An 8594-nucleotide genomic window follows, 5' to 3' on the forward strand; every position below is an offset into this window, starting at 1 on the left:
ACTCACCTTTAGAAAAGTTTTGAAAGTGTATCTAAAGCCCCAAAAAAAGTGTCTCTAAAAGCTAACAAAAACGCACCATCCGAAAACCCTCCCTAAAACCTTTACCTACCGTTATATAGAGAAGCATTGTGACGGAATTGAAAAGCTTCTCTAAAACCTTTAGAGAAGCTTTTAATACTTTTAACCTCAAAACAAAACCTTCTCTAAAACCCTTTTATCTTGTAGTGATAGCTCTAGTCATATCAGGCAGTTCCCTTCCTCTTTCACTCCTTTCCCTAAGTCTTGAAACAGCCTTCATATCTATAGTCCACTTCTCCTCATACTCCTTAATAACTAAGTCGTCGGTGTACTCCGGAACACCCGCTTGTATAAGCAACTTGTGAATTAGGCCCGGGAAAAACAGCTTCCCTTGTCTTCTTTTGGAGCAATATAAAATGGCCTTTTCAACAACATCCCCCACATTAATGGTCCTACCCGTAACCACACAATATAACAGAATGATCCTCTCAACCGAAATGGAGCTATCGTGAGTAGTCGGGTTGAGAGAATATCGAATGAAATTCATCCAAACATTGGCATCAGGCTTTAAATTTGAAGCCCTATAGGTCCGTAACATGTAGTTACTGTGGGTATTCCATCCCGATCCGACCTTCCCAAGTTCACTACCGATTTTCTCCAGTTGGGCAAATGAGGCCGATTGAGAGAGCCTCTCAAAATCTGTCTCAGTTGGGGGTGAAAGGCCCAAAAGCTTATTAAAAGCCTTGGCCGAAATGCTCACCTGAACACCCCGAACCTTGATCTTAGTGGTGCTAAAAACACAAGCCTCGGCGTAAAACTCTCTAATCAATGACAAATTAAAGGAGCTTTTTACCTCACAAAGTATTTGCCAACCCTGCCTATTGATCACGCCCCGGATGAAACTGAATTCATCAATACTCCGCCTATCAAACCCTTTATCCGGCAATATCTTCTTGTTCTTGATCTTTGAATATTTCAACTGCGCAACCTCAGTACTAAACCCATTAAACTGCATCTGTGGCCTAGGAATGGGCCGAGTGTTTGACATGCTACGTGTGGCTCGCACCCGAGAAGGACCGGCTATATCTTCAGGCCTAACTGTGGCCGTGCGAGGTGATTTTCGAGGTACAAAGGCAGTGTGTCTAAGCTGGACAGAAGGTGGGGTTTATCTTGGCCTCTTTTTAAGAGGCTGACTTTGCATGGCCTTTGATCTCGAAGCAAAAATCCGTCCCAATCCCTTTCTCTTTCTAGTAGGGATTGGGGTCAAATTTCTCACATCAGCCTCTAACTTAGCCTCTACATTAGGCTCACTGCATGGTGTCTTATAACCCTCTTGCCTAACATTTAGTTCAATATCATCAAGCCCAATCGGTTCATCCTCACCAATGTGAGGCATGGGATTGGTCAAACCAGTGGCTATGGGCATTTGTGTGCAGGGATGATTGTACCATGTGAGCAAATATAACTTGGGAGGACTCAATACAGTAGATGGTGAGTGTGGGGGAACCAAATGTTCATCCTCAAATGAATCAGATGTGGTTAATCCCTCAACTAGTTAATTAGGGTTTGAAATAGGATTTACCTCACTACCCAGATTAGGGCTCGCAACTGTTGGTGGTGACGATGGTGGTGAGGCGTTGATGTCGATCATCCTTGGTGGTGGAGATGGCGGCTCAACAGTGGAAGGTGGGTGTGGTGGAAGGAGATCGTCGATTACAGGCGGAGGCGACGACGGAGGTCGACGCGGCGTGTGTTGAGCACGCGGCGGTGAAGGGTCGGCGATGAGCGGCGTGACGATCGGCAGTCTCGGTGGTGATGGTGATGAGGGTGGAGATGATGAGGACGAGCCATCGGCGATGAGGTCTACCAGTTCTGGTTCTCCAGTCGGTCGTGAGGCGGAGGCGCAAGCCCGCCGACGGTTACTTCGCCGGACCAGCTGTGGAGGGTTTCGAGCGATGGGTCATTTCATACGGGCCATGGCTTTTCAAGCAGTGAGTGGTAGAGAGTGGAGACAGTGGGTTATTGAGAGTGGTTTAAGCAATGGTATTTTTAATGAGAGTGGGATTGGTGGTACATCAATCTTGAGGAGTGATGGAGTGGGTTTGGGATTTGAAAGAAAAATCGACGGGTGATGGTTATGAGGCAGGCGGTGATGGTAAGTGTTTAAGGTGGTTATGAGGAAGAGAAATAGTCACCTCTCCATTAAGCTTTCTAATCTCATGGCTTTTGACAGTTTATGAAGATGTCAAAGGTAATTATCAAAGGGTCAGAAATTAATTTTGATGGAGTGGGTTTAGTGTGCATGGGGAACAAGATCTGAGAAAAGGGGCTGACAAAGACTATTGTGATGCAGTGATGACATCACTGTGTACTCTCCTGACTTCCTCCAAAGATGCTGAAAATTTTCACATGTGAATCCAAGAATGCTGCAGCATTGGCAGAACATCAATCTTCCCCTGAAAGTTTCCTTGACAACAATCTACACAAGACCAAACTTTATAAAACATAAAAGCTTTAAAATATAAAAGAAAAGAGGGAAAATATTTACAAACAGATTTGGACTTGAAAAAGTCCAAAAACACCTTCAATCCTAAGGTATAGCCTAATTCTCAGAGCAATGCTCTGGGAATGCTACAAAATCATGAAATACCTTAACTCGTTGCCCATTCACTTTAAACACCGTGTTGTCCTCTGGATTAATGAGGTCAACCGCTCCATAAGGGTAAACTTTATGAATAACAAAGGGTCCGGACCACCTAGACTTGAGCTTTCCCGGGAATAGTTTCAACCTAGAGTTAAACAAAAGGACCTTTTGTCCTTCTTTCAACTCCCGGTGTTGGATCCAATTATCATGCCATTTCTTTGTCTTTTCTTTATAAAGTTTAGCATTTTCATAAGACATTTGTCTTGCTCTTCCATTTCACAAAGTTGAAACTTTCTTTTCTTTCCGGCTTTATCCGAAGACATATTGAGCTCTTTGATAGCCCAATATGCTTTGTGCTCAAGTTCTAAGGGCAAATGACAGGCTTTTCCGTAGACAAGCTTATATGGAGACATACCGATTGGTGTTTTGAAAACGGTTCGGTATGCCCACAAAGCATCGTCTAATTTGAATGCCCAGTCCTTCCGATTGGGCTTGACCACTTTTTCCAAAATGCTTTTGATTTCCCTATTAGAGAGCTCTGCCAAACCATTAGTTTGTGGGTGATAGGCCGTGGCAATTCTGTGGTTAACATTGTATTTTTCAAGGACTCCTTTTAACAAATTGTTCACAAAGTGGGTACCCTTGTCACTAATTAGTGCCCTACGGGTACCGAACCGTGTGAAAATCTGTTTTTGGAGGAACTTAACCACAGTTTTGCGTCATTTGACACACATGCCATAGCCTCCACCCATTTGGAAACGTAGTCAACAGCCTCAAGTATATATTGGCAATTATTTGATGGAGGGAAAGGACCCATGAAGTCTATTCCCCAAACATCAAATAATTCAACTTCGAGTATCCCATTTAATGGCATTTCATTCCTTTTGAAAATGGAGCCACTCCGTTGACACTCGTTGCACCTTTGTGCAAAGTTGTGGGAATCTTTAAAAATGGTTGGCCAATAAAAACCGGACTGTAAAACTTTGGTTGCAGTTCTTTGGCCTCCGAAATGGCCTCCATATGGTGCATGATGGCAATGCTGCAGGATTGCTGCCACTTCAGATTCAGGCACGCATCTTCTCAAAATCTGATCTGCATCAAACCTAAACAAAAATGGTTCATCCCACAAGTAAGATTTAGCATCATGAAAGAATTTTTTCAACATGTGGCCTGTGTAATCAGAGGGTTTTATTCCATAGGCCAAGAAATTAGCTAAATCCGCAAACCATGGTGTTTTTGGTTGGTCAATCAAGAGGATTCTCTCATCCGGAAAAGTATCACTAATGTCCATTCCTCCTTTCTCGGGCTTTTCCAACCTAGACAAATGGTCCGCTACTTGATTTTCTACCCCCTTTCTATCAAGAATCTCTAAGTCAAACTCTTGCAATAAAAGCACCCATCTTATCAACCTTGGTTTTGCATCTTTCTTTGAAATTAGGTACTTGATGGCTGAGTGATCGGTATGCACAATTACCTTTGTTCCCATCAAGTAGGACCTAAATCTCTCAAAAGCAAAAACTATGGCCAATAATTCTTTCTCCGTTGTGGTGTAATTGATTTGTGTTTCATTCAAAATCTTATTTACGTAATAGATTGAATGAAACACCTTGTCTTTCCTTTGTTCTAGTACAGCACCTACCGCCCAATCACTAGCGTCACACATGATCTCAAAAGGTTTGTTCCAATCCGGGGCAACTACCACTGGTGCGGTAACCAAAGCTTTTTTAAAAGTTTTGAATGCAATTCTGCATTCATCATTAAAATTGAATTTTTGGTCATGCTGAAGGAGTAAACAAAGAGGTTTTGAAATTTTTGAAAAATCTTTGATAAACCTTCTATAAAATCCGGCATGACCCAAAAAGCTTCTGATTCCCTTAACCGTGGTAGGTTCGGGTAGTTTTTCAATTACCTCAAGTTTTGCCTTATCTACCTCAACCCCTCTTTTTGAAATTAAGTGTCCAAGAACAATTCCTTCTTTAACCATGAAATGACATTTCTCCCAATTAAGGACCAAGTCTGTTTCATCACACCTTTCCAAGCTCTTTTTCAAATTATTTAAACAATTGTCAAATGATGAACCATACACAGAAAAATCATCCATAAATATTTCAATGGATTTTTCAAGCATATCAGAAAAGATGGACATCATACACCTTTGAAAGGTGGCTGGAGCATTACAAAGTCCAAATGGCATTCTTCTGAAAGCAAAGGTGCCATAGGGACAAGTAAAGGTGGTTTTCTCTTGGTCTTCCGAAGAAATGGCTATTTGATTGTACCCTGAATAACCATCCAAGAAACAATAGCACTCCTTTCCGGCTAGCCTATTTAACATTTGGTCAATGAAAGGTAGTGGAAAATGGTCTTTTTGGTTAGCCTTGTTTAGTCTCCTATAGTCCATGCATATTCTCCAACCAGAGACAACTCTAGTAGGGATAAGTTCATTTTTTTCATTCGTGATGACTGTGAACCCTCCCTTTTTAGGAACACATTGGACCGGACTAACCCAAGAACTACTGGCAATCGGAAAAATAATTCCGGCATCTAACCATTTTAAAATCTCCTTTTTGACTACCTCTTTCATGACAGGGTTTAGCCTTCATTGGGGTTCTATGGAAGTGAAATTTCTATCTTCTAGGATGATCTTGTGTTGACAAATAGAGGGACTAATCCTCTTAAGGTCAGCAATAGTCCATCCTAAGGCTTTCTTATGCAATTTCAACATGTCCACAAGTTTCTTTTCTTGATGCAATTCTAAGGTAGATGAGATAATGACAGGCAATTTGCCTTCTTCTCCTAGAAAAGCATATTTTAGATGGGATGGGAGTTGTTTCAACTCCAAATCAGGTGGTGATTCTTTGGACGGGGTGAAGTCTTTTTGCTCATTATTTTCTAGCAGCTCAAATGCTGCAGCATCCACTGGGACAACATCAGTTCCTAATTCCTCTATTTCCTCAACACTTTCCTCTTCTATTTTCTCATCAAATTCTCCTTCCAACTTAAGATTTTTCTGAATTCCCTCTTCCAAACACATCTCCTCTATTTCAGATATTCTTGAACACTCTTCCAAGTAATCAGGGTACTTTAGAGAGTTGAAGACATTAAATGTGACTTTTTGGTCTTGGAGTCTCATGGTCAATTCTCCTTTTTGGACGTCTATCAAAGTTCTTCCGGTGGCTAGAAATGGTCTTCCTAAGATAATAGGAATATCTTTATCTGCCTCAAAATCTAGAATGATAAAGTCCACTGGAAATATGAATTTGTCAACTTGGACCAAAACATCTTCAATTTTCCCCTTAGGATATGCTATGGACTTATTGGCCAACTAGGGTGTGACAGTGGTTGGTCTAGCTTCTCCTATGCCTAGGGTGTTGAAAATAGACAAAGGCATGAGATTGATACTAGTTCCTAAGTCACATAGGGCTTTCCCTATCTCCTTCCCTCCTATTGAACAAGGAATGGTAAAACTCCCTGGATCTTTCAGCTTAGGGGGCATGCTATTGGTCAAAAGTGCACTACATCCTTCGGTAAGGGCTACAGTTTCATACTCAGTTAACTTCTTCTTCTTGCTTAGGATGTCCTTCAGAAACTTGGCATAACTAGGCATTTGCTCAATTGCCTCAACAAGCGGGATGTTGATATGCAATTCTTTAAACACATCCAAGAATTTCTTAAAGTGCAGTTCCTCCTTTTGATTCCTCAACCTTTGGGGGTAGGGAACATAAGGAGGTACTGGTTTTATGACAGTCTTACTTGGATGAGTTGAGCAAGACGGGTCTTGAGTGCCTTGGGTCTTTGTGGTGCCCTTTGGAGGTTCAGATGAAATGTTAGCATCAAGCTTAGGGGTCTCTAAAACCTCAGTTTCTTTTGACTTTTTTAGAGCATCCTTAGGAAAGAGTAATGGAAAGTCTGATCTCGGGGGGACAGAGGTGGTGGTATCTAATGCCTGTTTCTCTAAGGGTAGGACCAGACTTTCTTTGGCAGGAACCAATGCTATAGCATCAGCTTCTGTCAAAATTGGTGCACTATCTTTGGGCACTTGTTCTTTCAACTCCTTCCCACTCCTAAGGGTCACTACTTTCACATGTTCCTTACCTAGGTCTCTAGGGACCTCTGTATTACTGGGCAAGGTACCAAGGGCTCGATTGTTCTGGTTAAGTGCTAGTTAACTGACTTGAGTCTCTAAATTCCTGATGGCCGCACTTTGTTGATTTATTAAAGCTTTGTTTTGTGCTTGTGCATGTGCAAAGAGTCCTTTAATCATTGCTTCTAAAGAAGATGATTCTGACTGTGGAGGAGGTTTATTCTAAAAAGGTGGTTGTGAGTTTTGAAAACCTTGTTGGTGATTCTGAGAGTTAGAACTGTTTCCATGATGTTGCGTTTGGAAATTGGAAGTTCTTTGTTGTTTATGGACTGGTGGGTTTAAACTGGGACTGTTCCAAGAAAAGTTCGGATGCTGTTTCCAGCTGGCATTATAGGTATTGGAATAGGGATTAACTCGGTTATGAACATAGTTTACTGATTCAGCATTGTGAGGACAGTGTTTATACGAGTGTTCCCCGCCACAGGACACGCACTGCACAGATAGGACTGTTTGGACTGGTGTATTAGCAGCTTGATGTCCTCCTCGACCAGAAGTTAAGTTTTTCAACATGTTGGTCATGGAGGTAAGCTGGGCTGTTAATGCAGTATATGCATCTATATCATGTATTCCCGCAGTCTTTTTCTGTGACTGAGCGCGTGGGTCGGCCCAATGTCCATTGTTTGCCGAAATCTTTTCTAGGATTTCATATCCTTCATTATAGGTCATAGCTATAAAGGCTCCGCCCGCAGTCGCATCGAGCATTTGTTTTGCCATGGAATTTAACCCATTGTAAAACGTCTCGAGTTGAATACAGTACGGAATGCCATGGTGTAGGCATTTCCTTAACAGTTCTTTGAACCTTTCCCACGCGTCAGGAACAGCCTCATCGTCCATTTGTTTGAAAAGACAAATCTCATTTCTGGACTTAGCGTTCCTTGTTGGCGGAAAATATTTTCGCAAAAATTTTTCCGCCATGTTACTCCATGACGGCACAGAACCCGGAGTTAATGAGTTAAACCATGCTTTTGCTCGATCCCTCAAGGAAAATGGAAACAAAGTGAGTCTTAGAGCGTCATTTGACACTTCCGGGATCAGAAAGGCATCAGTGATTTCCATAAAAGATTTTAAGTGCGAATGTGGGTCCTCCGAAGGTAATCCGGCAAATTGGCCATTTGTTTGCAACATGTGAAACATTATGGGTTTGAGTTCAAAATGGAGAGTGGTCATATGTGGCCTAACAATCCCTGAATTTAATTGCTCAAAATCCGGAATAGCATAATCCATGATCCTCTCATTTTTGGAATTTGCCAAATTAATAATGTTCGGAGTTTGTTCTCTTTGGTTCTATTAGGTTCCGATTCCGTGTCCAAATTATTACCATTATGTGTATGTCCTTGTTGAAAGTTCGGGTATTGCGGAATCTGCTCAAAACCCGGCGGTTAGTTTTCCAAATGTGGTATTTCCGAAATATTTGGGGGAGGTAACGCCATATTTGGAGGGAGTAGAGCAAAAAATGCCCTTTGAGCCCTCCTCCGATGGTGAAACGTTCTCTCAATATCGGGATCAAATTCGAAAAATTCTCTGCGTTGTGACCGTGGCATACACCACTTTAAAAACGATTCCCCGGCAGCGGCGCCAAAAACTTGGTCGGTTATATTTCACACCTTTAGACTTAATGAAATTAGGCCACAAAGCACGTATACAATACGGCCTAACGTCGTCTTTCCAAATAATAAAGTGGTACTAGTAACGGATTATCGTCCACAGAGATTGTAGCCAAAGTTAGATTAGAGTCCAATGAAAGAGATGATTTCAGATGGCGATTTTGAAGACTTTTGATTGATTGTAAGG

General features: G+C 41.8%; 1 non-coding gene and 1 pseudogene across 1 annotated transcript; one reads left to right on the top strand and one right to left on the bottom strand.

Annotated features, from left to right (window-relative positions):
- Positions 1 to 2311: 2311 nt before the first annotated feature.
- LOC112512906 lies at positions 2312 to 5792 on the bottom strand (annotated as a pseudogene).
- Positions 5793 to 7563: 1771 nt separating this feature from the next.
- On the top strand, positions 7564 to 7670 carry LOC112513896. Its single transcript, XR_003069356.1, has one exon. It is a non-coding gene; the product is annotated as a small nucleolar RNA R71 (small nucleolar RNA).
- The last annotated feature ends 924 nt before the right edge of the window (positions 7671 to 8594 follow it).

The sequence above is a fragment of the Cynara cardunculus genome, assembly GCF_001531365.2.
Source record: "Cynara cardunculus var. scolymus isolate 2C chromosome LG 5, CcrdV1, whole genome shotgun sequence".
NCBI lineage: Eukaryota > Viridiplantae > Streptophyta > Magnoliopsida > Asterales > Asteraceae > Cynara > Cynara cardunculus.